General features: G+C 54.3%; 2 pseudogenes; both read left to right on the forward strand.

Annotated features, from left to right (window-relative positions):
• Positions 1 to 4,756: 4,756 nt before the first annotated feature.
• Positions 4,757 to 7,586, forward strand: LOC139803240 (protocadherin alpha-3 pseudogene; annotated as a pseudogene).
• A 4,574-nt stretch (positions 7,587 to 12,160) lies between these two features.
• Positions 12,161 to 16,775, forward strand: LOC139802838 (protocadherin alpha-3 pseudogene; annotated as a pseudogene).
• Positions 16,776 to 18,092: the final 1,317 nt, after the last annotated feature.

An 18,092-nucleotide genomic window follows, 5' to 3' on the forward strand; every position in this document is an offset into this window, starting at 1 on the left:
TCGTGTGGTAAAGGAAAGAGTGTCATGAGACAGAGGTGAATGTGGCAGTGGCACTGCACAGGGCCTGGTCCTGTCCTGATGTGAAATGTGTCCTGGAGCAGTGGGAAGAGTTGTGTGAATTGGAAATCCTTGGGAAGTCCATGGGCCACGTCTTAAGGCAGTAATGGGACATGATCTGTGTGTCCTGAGAAGAGATGTCACAGGGTGTGGAATGGAGGATGGTGAGAGGAAGGAATGAAGGATGGTGGGCATGGGGTGTTCTTGCCATTGATCATTTTCTGCTCTCCAGATATTTGGATCTGGAGGCCTTTAATGTGTTGAGATAGTTTGTGGTATTGCAATGCCCACAGTGCCTTTTAAGGTGTTGAAGATCTCCCACCCCAGACAGTCCCCTGGTGCTGCTTTGCCTGACACAGGTGATGTGGTGGGATGGGGTGAGGTGCAGAATCCTGCAGAAGAGTCTCTGATTTTCTGTTTTGATTTCTGTTCTGGGAGTCTCACCCATCTCTCTTTCTGTAGCTGTGGATCCACTGTAGCTTGTGCAGGTCTTGATGTTGCTTTGATGGTTCCTTGTTCCTCTTCAGGTAGAAACTCAGCACAGTAGATGTGATGAGGGGGGTGTAATTTCACGTGCACTTGACTTTGCTTCCTTGTGCCCTTGCACACCTGGCCTCAACAGAGATGCTGTGTCTGCTTGCCAGGCTTTACTCATCGAGTGAAATCCATGGATGTGCCAACCCTGCACAGTGGCTCATCTCTCTCTTTCTGACCCAGCTGACAGCTTCAGAGCACTGAGACTTGTGTACTGGGTGTGCTTCTCTTGGAGAATAAAATCCATGTGGACTGGGATCAGAGGTGTCAGAGCTCTCTTCCCAGAACCCTTATGAATGGTGATGTCCAGCTCTGTAGTGTTTCCATCTGAGGTTGCTGAAAAGGCCCAAAGCATTTGTGGTGAGGTTCAGGCAGGTGGGAAGAGCCTGGCAGAGAGTGAGGGACTTCCCAGCCCTCTGGATATTGTGCACACTGCTTGTGAGGAAAGGCGAGGACGTGCAAAGGCAGGGGTCAGTTGCAGAGTGGGGTTTGGTGCTGGGCATGTTGTGGGGGTCAGGAGGAAGTGTGAGTGTTTTGGCAGTGATCCTGTGAGTGGTACCAAGCAGAGGTTGTACCTGTGTCATGGGGAGGGTGGCTGTGAGTGGGGAAGAGTCTGTGCTGAGGAAAATGGAGATGCTGTGTAGAACATGGGGTGTGTCAGTGGGGAGGAACTGGAGAATGTTTTCACTGCTGGAGATGTTATTTCGCAGGACACAGGCTGGGGGATTCCAATAGTAAACTTTGGGGAATGCCGGGTGGTCAGGACTGGTTGCTGGGGATCCTGCCATGGCCTCCAGAAGCACTGAATATCTTCATGTCTTGTTGTTCATGCTCTTCCTGAAGAACCAGAAAACATCCTCTATAGCCAACTGTGATCACATGGATTTGGTGGGGAATGGTGTTTCATGGCTGTGGATCTCCCCATGATGGTTCCTTTGTCCTGCTCAGGCAGGATATTAAGGACATGTGAAGGGGTGGGATTCATCTTTGTGCTCCTGCCTTCCCCTCCTTGTGCACTTGTACAGTCAGGCTCAGTGGGGATGGTGTGTCCTGTTTTCACTCAGGGCTCGTTCTGATGTCTGGATGTAGAGGACAAAGCCTGCAGAGCAGCCCAGCTCTGGTTTTATGTGCTCCAGATTCTCCCATCCTGTTGACACTGTGAGTGTTGTGATGCTTCAGCACTTGATGTTATTGTCTTGAAGAGTGCAGTGGGTGTGGACTGTGTCACAGCTCTGAGCAGAGAGGGCTGTGTCATGCTCAGAGAGGGGTTTCTGAGTGGGAGGCATTCTTGTGGTGGAGCAATGTCTGGGTATGGTGTCAGTGCTGGCTCTGAGTGAGGGAAGGTGTGGATGTGCAAAGGCCTGGGTTATGCTCAGCCCAGGCTTCAGATGTTGAGCTGGAGCAGGACCCGGGTTCTGTGGTGAGGAGCATGTGAGTGGGGCCTGGACATGTGTCATGGGGACTGTGACCCTGAGCAGGGAGAAGTGTTACCTGAGGGCAGTGGAGATTCTGGGTAGAACATGGGTGTGGGAAAAGTCCGTGGAGGCTTAAAGGACGACACGCAGTCACCAATGTGGTTAAAGTGAAGTCATTTATTAACAGTGGACACTCGCTTTATATAGGGCCTTTGTTTATATAACAATATCTTGCACGTGGCTGTATCTTGGACACAAATTCTGTTCTCACAGAACTTCTGCTGGCTTCCTCATTATCCTGTTATTTCTTCTTTTCTACTGCCAGCTCCCTTATCTTTTTCCCATAGCTCATCTTTCAGTAACCTTGCAACTGAGTCTCAAGGCCCTTAGCTTACTCTAGCTAAAGCTTAACAGTCAGGATTGCTCACATGTCTGTTTTCCTCCAGACAGCTTCCCAACACATGGGCTGGGTCACTGGGAAGGAAATGGAAAATACCCTCTCAGCTGATGTGTTTTCTCAAGGGATAAAAGAGCAGGTGCCAGCAGAAAGCCTGGAAAAATGTCCCTGTGTATGGAGCCTCTTTTCCAGGGCTCCTCTGAGAACATCCAGAAGTTCTGCAAATCCTCCCACTCCTTTCTCTTTGTGTTGCTGCCAGATGTGATGGCATTTGCCAAACTTGCTTTAATTGGTTTTTGTTGATGAGGAAAGTTGTTGGTCAAAGAGAAGCTTTTCCAAATGTGGATCGTGCTGCCAGCCTTCTCTGGAGCTCTCACTGTTATCTGTGTGCTCATCTCTCTTGCTAGAGAGGGAAAGAAGTGCAGTGCATGTTTGGGACTTTTGCAGACCTGGTGATGCAATATGGTGGGATGGCTCTTTTGGTTTTCTTCTGTACTCTTGTTGGAAGCTCCCACGCCTTTGGTTTTATTCCTCTGACACTGGGAATGTGCTGGTGGCAGTGGATGGATGCGGAGTGCAGGACTGTGTTAGGTGTCTGGTGGCAGAGATTCAGGGGATTGGCCATCATTGCTGGGGATGATTGGATTTTGTCTCTTGAGCTATGGTTGACATGGGGAGAAGGTCTTCAGCTTTCTTGTGTTCATCTTGTTGTATTGTGAGAGAAGTGCATGAGGGAGCACGGTTCTCTGTGGTGATCTCAAGGGATTTGCAGTACATGAGTAATTTTTTCCTACTTCCATGTCTCATAATGTTAATCTCCCATAATGTTAAGTGAAAGCATCCCTTAAAAACAATTCTCCTGTCCTAAAGTTTATTTTTTTCAAGAACGAAGCGGTGATTCTACAGGTAAGTTCCTCATCCCTACAGCAATGTATGTTGAGAAACAGATGTACTTTTGCTCCTCCTTAGTCTTCCTCTTGGAGAAACAAAATGTTTCTGGGGTTGTAAGGAATGCCTGTAGGTTTGGAGCAGCCCAGCACCCCTGTCTGCTCTCATTCCTGTGCTGCTGCTCAGAGGCAGAGTGTGGGCGAGCAGCAGGAGGCAGGGATGGAGGAAGGGCCCTGGTGTATTTCTCTGTATGGATGTCTTGGTCTTTGAAGGGACGTTTCTTGGGTTGTGCTTCAGGATGTGGTGGATTCTATTCCTTGCTGTGTGAAGGTTTGGCTCTGTTATTTGTTGTTTCTTGTGATGACTGGAGGCTGAAGGCTGTGTCCTCCCTGGGGAAGGGGAGGGCTCTTGGAGGGGCAATCTGTCTGCTTTATATTGACCCCAGGAAAGCAAGGATATGGTTTCTTTTCTGGAGGGATGGAAGGCCATGAAGAGAGCTCTTGTCAAAGGGCATGTGGCTTCTGGGTGGTGAGGTTTTGTACCTTGAGAAAAAATGTTGGTAAATGGATGAAAAAGTAGGGTGAATGCAAAAGGGAAGGGGAAGGAAGGAGGGTACTGTATGGAAGGAAAGAATACAAAACTGAAGGAAAAGAAGGAAAGGAAGAGGAAACAGAAGGAAGTGAAATATGAAAAGAAGAAGGAAAAGCAGGTGAGAAGGAAGTGTAAAGCATACGAGGGATAAAGAAAAAGAAGAGAAGGAAATTAAGAAAAATAAGGGAGAGATAAGACAAAGGATGAAAAGTAAAAGGTGATATTTGTACACAGAGAAGTGACGGGAGAGAAAGAGACAGGAGCAGGGAAGCACTAAGGAAGGAAGCTGGCAAAAAGGAGAAAGCAAGAGATAATAAAGATGACCAACCAAGAATAAGGAAGAGACCAACCAAGAAGAAAGGAGATGACCAGTGCTGCCAACTTACCTCTAGACACTGAACAGCACAGGTCTCTGAGAGCATCCTCCTTGGTCCGAGTATCCAGTTCTGTCACTGATGCACCTTACTTAGAGCTGATGCCCCGTGATCTATGGCGATGGAGACACAAATAAGTGCAGGTGACTCTGTTTTGATGCTGTTGGTCACAGCATCCGAAGAGAGAGGGGAGCTGCTGGCACTACTGAAGAGGAGAGAAGGATGGGAGGAGGAGGGCGGAGCAAAGCAAAAGAGAAATGGGAAAAGGAAGAGAAGAAACAAGAAGAAGGGATGAGAAGAAAGCAGAGAGAAAAGAAAGAAGACAAGAAAGAAGAAAAAAAGAAGACCAGGAGAAAGGCATAATACCGAAGGTTAGGAAGCAATCTATGGATGTAGAAAGCGAGCACGAAGGAAAAAAGAATTAGGAGAAGAAAAGAGGAAGGGAAAGAAGAAAGCAAACAGGGGAAGAGGAGGAAGGGTCGGAGAGGAGCTGATGATGATGAAGGCAGCTTTTCAGCTGTGGGTGTCACGGAGCGTGTTGGGTGTTGGGAGCAGCACACGGTGTCGCTGCAGGCTCAGAAACGGCGGCGAGCGGCGAGGCGGCTCCGCCCCGGTGCGGCGGAGAGCCCGGCTGTGAGTGCGGGGGGGCGGCGGAGAGCCCCGGGCAGCAGAGCCGGTGCGTGCGGGCGGCGGCGGTAGGAGCCGTGCGGGGAGCGGGGGGCAGAGGCGGCGGCGGTGTGAGCGATGTCGGTGTGTTGCGGTGCGGTGCTGCGGGTGTTGTTGGTGGTGCAGGCGGCGTGGCGGGTGTCGGTGGGTCAGGTGCGGTACTCGGTGTCGGAGGAAGCCAAGGTCGGGACGGTGGTGGGGCGTGTGGCGCAGGACCTGGGCCTGGAGGCGGGCGATGCGGAGGCGCGGCGGCTGCGGCTGGTGGCGCAGGGCCGGCGGGCGAGCGTGGAGGTGAGCGGGGCGAGCGGGGCGCTGGTGGTGAGCTCGCGGCTGGACCGGGAGGAGCTGTGCGGGAAGAGCGCGCCGTGCGCCCTGCGGCTGGAGGTGCTGGTGGAGCGGCCGCTGCGCGTCTTCCACGTGGAGCTGGAGGTCACCGACATCAACGACAACGCCCCGGTCTTCCCCGTCGCCAGAAAAAACCTCAGCATCGTGGAATTCAATACCCTTCCCGGTTCCCGTTTCCCGCTGGAGGGCGCGTCGGATGCAGATATCGGATCTAACGCGCAGCTCTCCTACACGCTCAGCCCCACCGAGCACTTTACGCTCGATGTGAAATCCTCTGATGAAAATAGGAAATCTCTGTTCTTGGTGCTCGCAAAACCGCTGGACCGGGAGACGGTTCCGGTGCACCGCCTGGTGGTGACGGCGAGTGACGGGGGCCGTCCGTCTCTGACGGGCACGATGGAGCTGGTGATCTCGGTGCTGGACGCCAACGACAACGCGCCCCAGTTCAACCAGTCCGTGTATAAAGTGCAGCTGCCCGAGAACGCTCCAGAGGGGACACTGGTGGCGCGGGTGAACGCCACGGATCCGGACGAAGGTGTCAATAAGGACTTTTCTTACATTATCATGAGTTCGGTTCCTGTTGATAAAAGAGATGTTTTCACGATTGATCAGAAGACGGGGGAGATTCGTCTGAGGGGCGCCCTGGACTTTGAAGACGTGCGTTTATACGATTTACAAATCGAAGCAAGAGACAGTGGCACCCCTCCGCTGTCGGGTCACTGCAGCGTGGAGCTGGAAGTGTTGGACGTGAACGACAACGCGCCCGAGGTGCGGGTGACGTCGCTGTCGGTGCCGGTGTCGGAGGAGGCGCCGGTGGGGACGGTGGTGGCCCTGCTGAGCGTGTTGGACCGTGACTCGGGGGCGAACGGTCGGGTGCGGTGCTGGGTGCGTCCGTCGTCGCCGTTCGGTCTGGTGTCGAGGTTGTCGGGGTCGTACTCGCTGGTGCTGCGTGAGGCGCTGGACCGCGAGCGGGTGTCGGAGTACGAGGTGGAGGTGTTGGCGGAGGACGGCGGGTCGCCGCCGCTGTCGGGGAGGCGCGGGGTGCGCGTGTCGGTGTCGGACGTGAACGACAACGCGCCGAGTTTCTCGCAGGCGGTGTACACGGTGCTGACGCGGGAGAACAACGCGGCGGGCGCGGAGCTGGGTCGCGTGTGGGCGCGTGACCCGGACGAGGCGGGGAACGGTCGCGTGAGGTACTCGTTGTGGGAGGCGGCGGTCGGGGGGTGGCGGTCGGCGTCGAGCTACGTGTCGGTGGACGCGGAGAGCGGTCGCGTGTGGGCGCTGCAGGCGCTGGACTACGAGGAGGTGCAGGTGCTGGAGTTCGAGGTGCGGGCGGTGGACGCGGGGGAGCCGCCGCTGAGCGGCAACGCGACGGTGCAGGTGTTCGTGGTGGACGAGAACGACAACGCGCCGTCGCTGCTGCCGGCTGCGGGCGGCGGTGCGGGTGGGGAGGCGGGCGGGGGAGCGAGAGGAGGAGCGGGCGGGTCGTTGGAGGCGTGGTCCGGGGAGGGTTCTGAGGCCCTCATGGTTCCGTCTTTGTGGGCGTGGGCGTCGTGGGGGTCTCCGGCGGGGCAGGTGGTGGCGAAGATCCGCGCGGTGGACGCGGACTCGGGGTACAACGCGTGGCTGCGGTACGAGCTGTGGGAGCCGCGGGGGAAGGCGCCGTTCCGCGTGGGTCTGTACAGCGGCGAGGTGAGGACGACGCGGGCGCTGGAGGAGGCGGACGGCCCGCGTCAGAGGCTGTTGATCGTGGTGCGGGACCACGGGGAGCCGCCGCGCTCGGTGACGGCCACGCTGAGCGTGTCGGTGGTGGAGGGCGCGGAGGCGGCGGCGGCGGCGGTGGCGGCGGGGTCGTCGGGTCCGCGGGCGTCGTCGGTGTCGGAGGAGGTTTCGTTGCTGTCGTCGCCGTCGACGAACGTGTGGCTGGTGGTGGCGATCTGCGCGGTGTCGAGCCTGTTCGTGCTGGCGGTGGTGCTGTACGGGGCGTCGCGGTGGGCGCCGCGGGCGGGCGTGGTGTCGGGGCCCGGTCCGACGACGCTGGTGTGCGCCAGCGAAGTGGGGAGCTGGTCGTACTCGCAGCGGCAGAGCCGGAGCCTGTGCGTGGCGGAGGGCGCGGGCAAGAGCGATCTGATGGTTTTCAGCCCCAACTTCCCGCCGCCGCCCGGCGCCGCGGCGAAGGAGACGCAGCCGGAGCCGCCCGCTCTGCTGGACACGGTCAGTGGCCCTCCCTGTCCCGGCACTCGCCCCTTCCTGCCCCGCCTCCCCTCGTCCCTCCTCTTTGCCCTCCTGGCCCGTCCCATCTTTCTGGGCTGGTCGTAGTCTGCTGAACACAGGGTATGTTATGGCATCTCTGTGATGATCTTTGTGGTGGTGTCATTGATGGGAAGCATTTTTCGCTGGCATTCCTGGCCAGAGAAGTGGTGTGACATGGGCTGGACTGTGCTTTCAGTATTTGCTTTTGATATTGGTATCAGTAGGAACAGGGTTGAAATGGATAAAAGAAACAATGAAAGAGCAAAAAACACATAAACAAGAAAAAAAACCAAACCCATATTCTTCTACCTAGTTGATATCTCCATTGTATTGGGGTGCTTGACAACATTTGGGTTGTTCTCTAACAGTATAAAAATCAGAGCCATTGCTGGTTAGAGCTGTGCAACGTTTCCTGTAGAAAGAGAGAGAAGTCTGCTGGACTTGCTGTCTGTGTTGCCATCTGTAGTTTTACTTCTGTTGGTGTCACTGATGGGAAGGGTCTGCACAAGATGGAAGAAGCACTTGTGTGGTAAAAGAAAGAGTGTCATGAGACAGGGGTGAATGTGGCAGTGGCACTGCACAGGGCCTGGTCCTGTCCTGATGTGAAATGTGTCCTGGAGCAGTGGGAAGAGTTGTGTGAATTGGAAATCCTTGGGAAGTCCATGGGCCACGTCTTAAGGCAGTAATGGGAGATGATCTGTGTGTCCTGAGAACAGATGTAACAGGGTGTGGAATGGAGGATGGTGAGAGGAAGGAATGAAGGATGCTGGGCATGGGGTGTTCTTGCCATTGATCATTTTCTGCTCTCCAGATACTTGGATCTGGAGGCTTTTTATGTCTTGAGATAGTTTGTGGTATTGCAATGCCCACAGTGCCTTTTAAGGTGTTGAAGATCTCCCACCCCAGACAGTCCCCTGGTGCTGCTTTGCCTGACACAGGTGATGTGGTGGGATGAGGTGAGGTGCAGAATCCTGCAGAAGAGTCTCTGATTTTCTGTTTTGATTTCTGTTCTGGGAGTCTCACCCATCTCTCTTTCTGTAGCTGTGGATCCACTGTAGCTTGTGCGGGTCTTGATGTTGCTTTGATGGTTCCTTGTTCCTCTTCAGGTAGAAACTCAGCACAGTAGATGTGATGAGTGGGGTGTAATTTCACGTGCACTTGACTTTGCTTCCTTGTGCCCTTGCACACCTGGCCTCAACAGAGATGCTGTGTCTGCTTGCCAGGCTTTACTCATCGAGTGAAATCCATGGATGTGCCAACCCTGCACAGTGGCTCCTCTCTCTCTTTCTGACCCAGCTGACAGCTTCAGAGCACTGAGACTTGTGTACTGGGTGTGCTTCTCTTGGAGAATAAAATCCATGTGGACTGGGATCAGAGGTGTCAGAGCTCTCATCCCAGAACCCTTATGAATGGTGATGTCCAGCTCTGTAGTGTTTCCATCTGAGGTTGCTGAAAAGGCCCAAAGCATTTGTGGTGAGGTTCAGGCAGGTGGGAAGAGCCTGGCAGAGAGTGAGGGACTTCCCAGCCCTCTGGATATTGTGCACACTGCTTGTGAGGAAAGGCGAGGACGTGCAAAGGCAGGGGTCAGTTGCAGAGTGGGGTTTGGTGCTGGGCATGTTGTGGGGGTCAGGAGGAAGCGTGAGTGTTTTGGCAGTGATCCTGTGAGTGGTACCAAGCAGAGGTTGTACCTGTGTCATGGGGAGGGTGGCTGTGAGTGGGGAAGAGTCTGTGCTGAGGAAAACGGAGATGCTGTGTAGAACATGGGGTTTGTCAGTGGGGAAGAACTGGAGAATGTTTTCACTGCTGGAGATGTTATTTCCCAGGGCACAGGCTGGGGGATTCCAATAGTAAACTTTGGGGAATGCCGGGTGGTCAGGACTGGTTGCTGGGGATCCTGCCCTGGCCTCCAGAAGCACTGAATATCTTCATGCCTTGTTGTTCATGCTCTTCCTGAAGAACCAGAAAACATCCTCTATAGCCAACTGTGATCACATGGATTTGTTGGGGAATGGTGTTTCATGGCTGTGGATCTCCCCATGATGGTTCCTTTGTCCTGCTCAGGCAGGATATTAAGGACATGTGAGGGGGTGGGTTTCATCTTTGTGCTCCTGCCTTCCCCTCCTTGTGCACTTGTACAGTCAGGCTCAGTGGGGATGGTGTGTCCTGTTTTCACTCAGGGCTCATTCTGATGTCTGGATGTAGAGGACAAAGCCTGCAGAGCAGCCCAGCTCTGGTTTTATGTGCTCCAGATTCTCCCATCCTGTTGACACTGTGAGTGTTGTGATGCTTCAGCACTTGATGTTATTGTCTTGAAGAGTGCAGTGGGTGTGGACTGTGTCACAGCTCTGAGCAGAGAGGGCTGTGTCATGCTCAGAGAGGGGTTTCTGAGTGGGAGGCATTCTTGTGGTGGAGCAATGTCTGGGTATGGTGTCAGTGCTGGCTCTGAGTGAGGGAAGGTGTGGATGTGCAAAGGCCTGGGTTATGCTCAGCCCAGGCTTCAGATGTTGAGCTGGAGCAGGACCCGGGTTCTGTGGTGAGGAGCATGTGAGTGGGGCCTGGACATGTGTCATGGGGACTGTGACCCTGAGCAGGGAGAAGTGTTACCTGAGGGCAGTGGAGATTCTGGGTTGAACATGGGTGTGGGAAAAGTCCGCGGAGGCTTAAAGGACGACACGCAGTCACCAATGTGGTTAAAGTGAAGTCATTTATTAACAGTGGACACTCGCTTTATATAGAGCCTTTGTTTATATAACGATATCTTGCACGTGGCTGTATCTTGGACACAAATTCTGTTCTCACAGAACTTCTGCTGGTTTCCTCATTATCCTGTTATTTCTTCTTTTCTACTGCCAGCTCCCTTATCTTTTTCCCATAGCTCATCTTTCAGTAACCTTGCAACTGAGTCTCAAGGCCCTTAGCTTACTCTAGCTAAAGCTAAACAGTCAGGATTGCTCACATGTCTGTTTTCTTCCAGACAGCTTCCCAACACATGGGCTGGGTCACTGGGAAGGAAATGGAAAATACCCTCTCAGCTGATGTGTTTTCTCAAGGGATAAAAGAGCAGGTGCCAGCAGAAAGCCTGGAAAAATGTCCCTGTGTATGGAGCCTCTTTTCCAGGGCTCCTCTGAGAACATCCAGAAGTTCTGCAAATCCTCCCACTCCTTTCTCTTTGTGTTGCTGCCAGATGTGATGGCATTTGCCAAACTTGCTGTAATTGGTTTTTGTTGATGAGGAAAGTTGTTGGTCAAAGAGAAGCTTTTCCAAATGTGGATCGTGCTGCCAGCCTTCTCTGGAGCTCTCACTGTTATCTGTGTGCTCATCTCTCTTGCTAGAGAGGGAAAGAAGTGCAGTGCATGTTTGGGACTTTTGCAGACCTGGTGATGCAATATGGTGGGATGGCTCTTTTGGTTTTCTTCTGTACTCTTGTTGGAAGCTCCCACGCCTTTGGTTTTATTCCTCTGACACTGGGAATGTGCTGGTGGCAGTGGATGGATGCGGAGTGCAGGACTGTGTTAGGTGTCTGGTGGCAGAGATTCAGGGGATTGGCCATCATTGCTGGGGATGATTGGATTTTGTCTCTTGAGCTATGGTTGACATGGGGAGAAGGTCTTCAGCTTTCTTGTGTTCATCTTGTTGTATTGTGAGAGAAGTGCATGAGGGAGCATTGTTCTCTGTGGTGATCTCAAGGGATTTGCAGTACATGAGTAATTTTTTCCTACTTCCATGTCTCATAATGTTAATCTCCCATAATGTTAAGTGAAAGCATCCCTTAAAAACAGTTCTCCTGTCCTAAAGTTTATTTTTTTCAAGAACAAAGCGGTGATTCTCCAGGTAAGTTCCTCATCCCTACAGCAATGTATGTTGAGAAACAGATGTACTTTTGCTCCTCCTTAGTCTTCCTCTTGGAGATACAAAATGTTTCTGGGGTTGTAAGGAATGCCTGTAGGTTTGGAGCAGCCCAGCACCCCTGTCTGCTCTCATTCCTGTGCTGCTGCTCAGAGGCAGAGTGTGGGCGAGCAGCAGGAGGCAGGGATGGAGGAAGGGCCCTGGTGTATTTCTCTGTATGGATGTCTTGGTCTTTGAAGGGACGTTTCTTGGGTTGTGCTTCAGGATGTGGTGGATTCTATTCCTTGCTGTGTGAAGGTTTGGCTCTGTTATTTGTTGTTTCTTGTGATGACTGGAGGCTGAAGGCTGTGTCCTCCCTGGGGAAGGGGGGGCTCTTGGAGGGGCAATCTGTCTGCTTTATATTGACCCCAGGAAAGCAAGGATATGGTTTCTTTTCTGGAGGGGTGGAAGGCCATGAAGAGAGCTCTTGTCAAAGAGCATGTGGCTGCTGGGTGGTGAGGTTTTGTACCTTGAGAAAAAATGTTGATAAATGGATGAAAAAAAGAAGTAGGGTGAATGCAAAAGGGAAGGGGGGGGGGGCAGGAGGGTACTGTATGGAAGGAAAGAATACAAAACTGAAGGAAAAGAAGGAAAGGAAGGGGAAACAGAAGGAAGTGAAATATGAAAAGAAGAAGGAAAAGCAGGTGAGAAGGAAGTGTAAAGCATACGAGGGATAAAGAAAAAGAAGAGAAGGAAATTAAGAAAAAATAAGGGAGAGAGAAGATAAAGGATGAAAAGTAAAAGGTGATATTTGTACACAGAGAAGTGACGGGAGAGAAAGAGACAGGAGCAGGGAAGCACTAAGGAAGGAAGCTGGCAAAAAGGAGAAAGCAAGAGATAATAAAGATGACCAACCAAGAATAAGGAAGAGACCAACCAAGAAGAAAGGAGATGACCAGTGCTGCCAACTTACCTCTAGACACTGAACAGCACAGGTCTCTGAGAGCATCCTCCTTGGTCCGAGTATCCAGTTCTGTCACTGATGCACCTTACTTAGAGCTGATGCCCCGTGATCTGTGGCGATGGAGACACAAATAAGTGCAGGTGACTCTGTTTTGATGCTGTTGGTCACAGCATCCGAAGAGAGAGGGGAGCTGCTGGCACTGCTGAAGAGGAGAGAAGGATGGGAGGAGGAGGGCGGAGCAAAGCAAAGAGAAATGGGAAAAGGAACAGAGGAAACAAGAAGGAGGGATGAGAAGAAAGCAGAGAGAAAAGAAAGAAGACAAGAAAGAAGAAAAAAAGAAGACCAGGAGAAAGGCATAATACCGAAGGTTAGGAAGCAATCTATGGATGTAGAGAGCGAGCACGAAGGAAAAAAGAATTAGGAGAAGAAAAGAGGAAAGGAAAGAAGAAAGCAAACAGGGGAAGAGGAGGAAGGGACGGAGAGGAGCTGACGATGAAGGCAGCTTTTCAGCTGTGGGTGTCACGGAGCGTGTTGGGTGTTGGGAGCAGCACACGGTGTCGCTGCAGGCTCAGAAACGGCGGCGAGCGGCGAGGCGGCTCCGCCCCGGTGCGGCGGAGAGCCCGGCTGTGAGTGCGGGGGGGCGGCGGAGAGCCCCGGGCAGCAGAGCCGGTGCGTGCGGGCGGCGGCGGTAGGAGCCGTGCGGGGAGCGGGGGGCAGAGGCGGCGGCGGTGTGAGCGATGTCGGTGTGTTGCGGTGCGGTGCTGCGGGTGTTGTTGTTGGTGCAGGCGGCGTGGTGGGTGTCGGTGGGTCAGGTGCGGTACTCGGTGTCGGAGGAAGCCAAGGTCGGGACGGTGGTGGGGCGTGTGGCGCAGGACCTGGGCCTGGAGGCGGGCGATGCGGAGGCGCGGCGGCTGCGGCTGGTGGCGCAGGGCCGGCGGGCGAGCGTGGAGGTGAGCGGGGCGAGCGGGGCGCTGGTGGTGAGCTCGCGGCTGGACCGGGAGGAGCTGTGCGGGAAGAGCGCGCCGTGCGCCCTGCGGCTGGAGGTGCTGGTGGAGCGGCCGCTGCGCGTCTTCCACGTGGAGCTGGAGGTCACCGACATCAACGACAACGCCCCGGTCTTCCCCGTCGCCAGAAAAAACCTCAGCATCGCGGAATTAACCACGGTGCCCGGTTCCCGTTTCCCGCTGGAGGGCGCGTCGGATGCAGATATCGGATCTAACGCGCAGCTCTCCTACACGCTCAGCCCCACCGAGCATTTTAGAATAGAGGAAGAAAACACTAACTCGCGCAGTAAATCCTTGTTTCTGGTGCTCACAAAACCCCTGGACCGGGAGACGGTTCCGGTGCACCGCCTGGTGGTGACGGCGAGTGACGGGGGCCGTCCGTCTCTGACGGGCACGATGGAGCTGGTGATCTCGGTGCTGGACGCCAACGACAACGCGCCCCAGTTCAACCAGTCCGTGTACAGCGTAGTTTTACACGAAGACTCCTTAGAAGGGACACTGGTGGCACGTGTGAATGCCACGGATCCAGATATAGGTAGTAATTCCGACGTGATTTATGAAATTGAAAATTTTATTCCTTCTTCAGCATCAAATTTATTCAGCATTGATGAGAAAACCGGAGAGATCCGTCTGAGGGGCGCCCTGGACTTCGAGACAGGAACTTTCTACGACCTGCAGGTTAAAGCAACAGATCACGGGACCCCTCCGCTGTCGGGTCACTGCAAAGTGATGGTGGAGGTGTTGGACGTGAACGACAACGCGCCCGAGGTGCGGGTGACGTCGCTGTCGGTGCCGGTGTCGGAGGAGGCGCCGGTGGGGACGGTGGTGGCCCTGCTGAGCGTGTCGGACCGTGACTCGGGGGCGAACGGTCGGGTGCGGTGCTGGGTGCGTCCGTCGTCGCCGTTCGGTCTGGTGTCGAGGTTGTCGGGGTCGTACTCGCTGGTGCTGCGTGAGGCGCTGGACCGCGAGCGGGTGTCGGAGTACGAGGTGGAGGTGTTGGCGGAGGACGGCGGGTCGCCGCCGCTGTCGGGGAGGCGCGGGGTGCGCGTGTCGGTGTCGGACGTGAACGACAACGCGCCGAGTTTCTCGCAGGCGGTGTACACGGTGCTGACGCGGGAGAACAACGCGGCGGGCGCGGAGCTGGGTCGCGTGTGGGCGCGTGACCCGGACGAGGCGGGGAACGGTCGCGTGAGGTACTCGTTGTGGGAGGCGGCGGTCGGGGGGTGGCGGTCGGCGTCGAGCTACGTGTCGGTGGACGCGGAGAGCGGTCGCGTGTGGGCGCTGCAGGCGCTGGACTACGAGGAGGTGCAGGTGCTGGAGTTCGAGGTGCGGGCGGTGGACGCGGGGGAGCCGCCGCTGAGCGGCAACGCGACGGTGCAGGTGTTCGTGGTGGACGAGAACGACAACGCGCCGTCGCTGCTGCCGGCTGCGGGCGGCGGTGCGGGTGGGGAGGCGGGCGGGGGAGCGAGAGGAGGAGCGGGCGGGTCGTTGGAGGCGTGGTCCGGGGAGGGTTCTGAGGGCCTCATGGTTCCGTCTTTGTGGGCGTGGGCGTCGTGGGGGTCTCCGGCGGGGCAGGTGGTGGCGAAGATCCGCGCGGTGGACGCGGACTCGGGGTACAACGCGTGGCTGCGGTACGAGCTGTGGGAGCCGCGGGGGAAGGCGCCGTTCCGCGTGGGTCTGTACAGCGGCGAGGTGAGGACGACGCGGGCGCTGGAGGAGGCGGACGGCCCGCGTCAGAGGCTGTTAATCGTGGTGCGGGACCACGGGGAGCCGCCGCGCTCGGTGACGGCCACGCTGAGCGTGTCGGTGGTGGAGGGCGCGGAGGCGGCGGCGGCGGCGGTGGCGGCGGGGTCGTCGGGTCCGCGGGCGTCGTCGGTGTCAGAGGAGGTTTCGTTGTTGTCGTCGCCGTCGACGAACGTGTGGCTGGTGGTGGCGATCTGCGCGGTGTCGAGCCTGTTCGTGCTGGCGGTGGTGCTGTACGGGGCGTCGCGGTGGGCGCCGCGGGCGGGCGTGGTGTCGGGGCCCGGTCCGACGACGCTGGTGTGCGCCAGCGAAGTGGGGAGCTGGTCGTACTCGCAGCGGCAGAGCCGGAGCCTGTGCGTGGCGGAGGGCGCGGGCAAGAGCGATCTGATGGTTTTCAGCCCCAACTTCCCGCCGCCGCCCGGCGCCGCGGCGAAGGAGACGCAGCCGGAGCCGCCCGCTCTGCTGGACACGGTCAGTGGCCCTCCCCGTCCCGGCACTCGCCCCTTCCTGCCCCGCCTCCCCTCGTCCCTCCTCTTTGCCCTCCTGGTCAGTCCCGTTGAATGGTAGAAGATTGGCTCGACCCTGGGCTCTTAACGGGACCTTTGCATCTGTTCTGTTGTTCTTTGTGTGGGGCCCCTTGGCTTTCGGCTTTTTCCGGCCGGGATGGAAATGAAAAGTAGAGGTATTCGTGTACCTTGCTAGATCTGAGCTTTGCTTTCGTGGGTGTGTTTTTTTAAAATCTTGTATAATGAAATCCGTGCTGATTGCAGTTTGAGGTGCATAGATCAGGTTTAGATCAGTTCCTATTTGCTGGTGTGCAGCCTTTCCACCTGATACTCCTGCAGGAGTGCAGCACTTGTGCCTGGGGATAGCCTCGTATTTGTTCTTTATTTCCTTATCCATCTGTGCTGACTGCTGACCCTGCTGGTATCTGCTCTGGTTTCTTGCTGAACACTGTGTCCTTCTCTTCTTTGATTCCCTTCTGCGGGAGACTTGACACAAAGTAATAACGTGGACTTGATAGTTTCGTCTCCCGTGGGTTTTTTTTTGTTTTTTTTTATTCCTTTGGATCCTCACACCAGCATCATTAGGAAAATAGGGAAAATATTGTGGTCTTGTCCAGTATTCTTTTAGAAGTATCCTGTTCCTTTATGTAGCAATTAAAATGTATTCAGAGAGAGGAGTGTGATCCAAGGTAGGTGTCAGAAATGGGAATTATTTTTTTTTTAATGTTTCCAGTCTCTCCACATTGTGCTGTAGACGCCTGTTCCTGGGTGGAGAATTGAGGTTATATGATGAACACTGCTGGTTTTTGGTGTTTTAAAAATATTCATATCAGTTCTTAGAGTCTTATGGCACCCTGGAAACCTTCATTTAACCCCTCTCCAAATTGGCTTATTCCTCCATTATGGTGCTGTGCTTGTCTCCATTAGGGTCGTCCTCCCAGAGAAGGAAATCAGTTCCCACGGTCTCTAGACCTGTCTTGAAACCATTTCCACAAATAGACATGTAACATTTTTGATGTTCCCAGGTGTGTAACATTTCCATCTGAGATAGCTGAAGCAGTGCAAACCATAAAGCAGAATGACTGAGGATGCAGACTGCAGTGTGTGTGATGCCATCTTTATAATTTCCGTGTTGCTGTCAGTGCTGGAAATTGTTTCAGACTTGCACTCCTGGCCAGAAAAGTGGTGTGACGTGTGCTGTGATCACCCTTGCAGTATTTGCATCAGCAGCTACACCCTTGTAATGAAAAAAAAAAAAAAAAAAAAAAAATCCCAATGAATGAAAAGAACCAAACTAGTCAGTGAAATTACTGCCTGATAACAAAGCCCCAAACTGAAATTTTCCTCCAGAGTCAGTATCCTGTGTCACATTGTGGTGCTTGCCACCATTTGAGGTGTTCTCTCAGAGCATGAAATCAATGCCATTGCCATTTGCAGCTGCCCCAACTGCACATGTAGGAAGAGGGCAGTGTCCTGAACATGGTTCATGTGACACCACCTGTATGGTTTTGTGGTTGTCTCGTTGGTGTGAAGGGTCTGCAAAAGCTGCAGTGAGGCCTGAGATGGGGAAGGTTAAAGGCCTCATGTCACAGAGATGAATGTGACAGTGGAGCTGTGCTGGGCCTGGCCATGCCATGATATGAAATGTGGCCTGGAGCAGTGGGAAGAGTTGTCTGAATGGGAAATCCCTGGGAAGTCCATGGGCTGTGTCACCAGACAATAATGGGAGATGATTTGTGTGTCTTGAGAAGAGATGTCACAGGGTGTGGAATGGAGGAAGTCTGGAGGAAAGCATGATGCAGGATGGGCACGGAGGGTTTCTGCCCAAGATCCTTTTCCAGAATCCAAGGATCTGGAGGTTTTCTGGATCTTGAGGTAGTGTGTGCTTCTGGAATGCCCAAAATATGGCTTGAGGTCATGTCTGCCTCCCACCAGAGACAGTCCCTGGTGCTGCTGCTGCCTGCTGCAGGCCGTGTGCTGGTAAGAGCAGGTGGGATGCAGAGTGCTGAATACTTTGAATTTGATGGAGCTTGTTGCTCCAGTTTTGTGAAAGGTGGTGTGGGAGTGTAGTGCTTCATCCTGTTGTCCTTGTGTAGTGCTGGGGATCCATAGCAGCTTCCACAGCTGTTGATGTTGCCACAATGGCTCCTTCCTTGGTCCTTCTCTAGTGGGACATTTCAGCAGATCTGATGAGGATGTGGGTATAATTTGTGTATTCTTGTTTTCCCTCCTTGTGCACTTTCAGAGTTGGTCTCTGTAGAGATGCTGCATCCCTTTGCCAGGTCTGTTCACCAACATTCCAGAGCCTTCCAACTGCCCAGCTCTGGTTTTCGGTGGCACAGCTGCTCCCACCCAGTAACTATGGGGAGTGGTTTTACACTTTAGCATTTGGTGTGGTCTTTTGAAAGAGTGAACTCTGGGCCTGTGATCAGATCTTTCCCAGACTCTTTAGAAACTCTAATGTGAAGCTCTGTGATGTTTCCACCTGAGATTGCTGAAAATTCACAAAACATTCATGGTGAGGTTCATG

This window comes from Heliangelus exortis, chromosome 15 (genome assembly GCF_036169615.1).
Source record: "Heliangelus exortis chromosome 15, bHelExo1.hap1, whole genome shotgun sequence".
NCBI classification, from domain to species: domain Eukaryota; kingdom Metazoa; phylum Chordata; class Aves; order Apodiformes; family Trochilidae; genus Heliangelus; species Heliangelus exortis.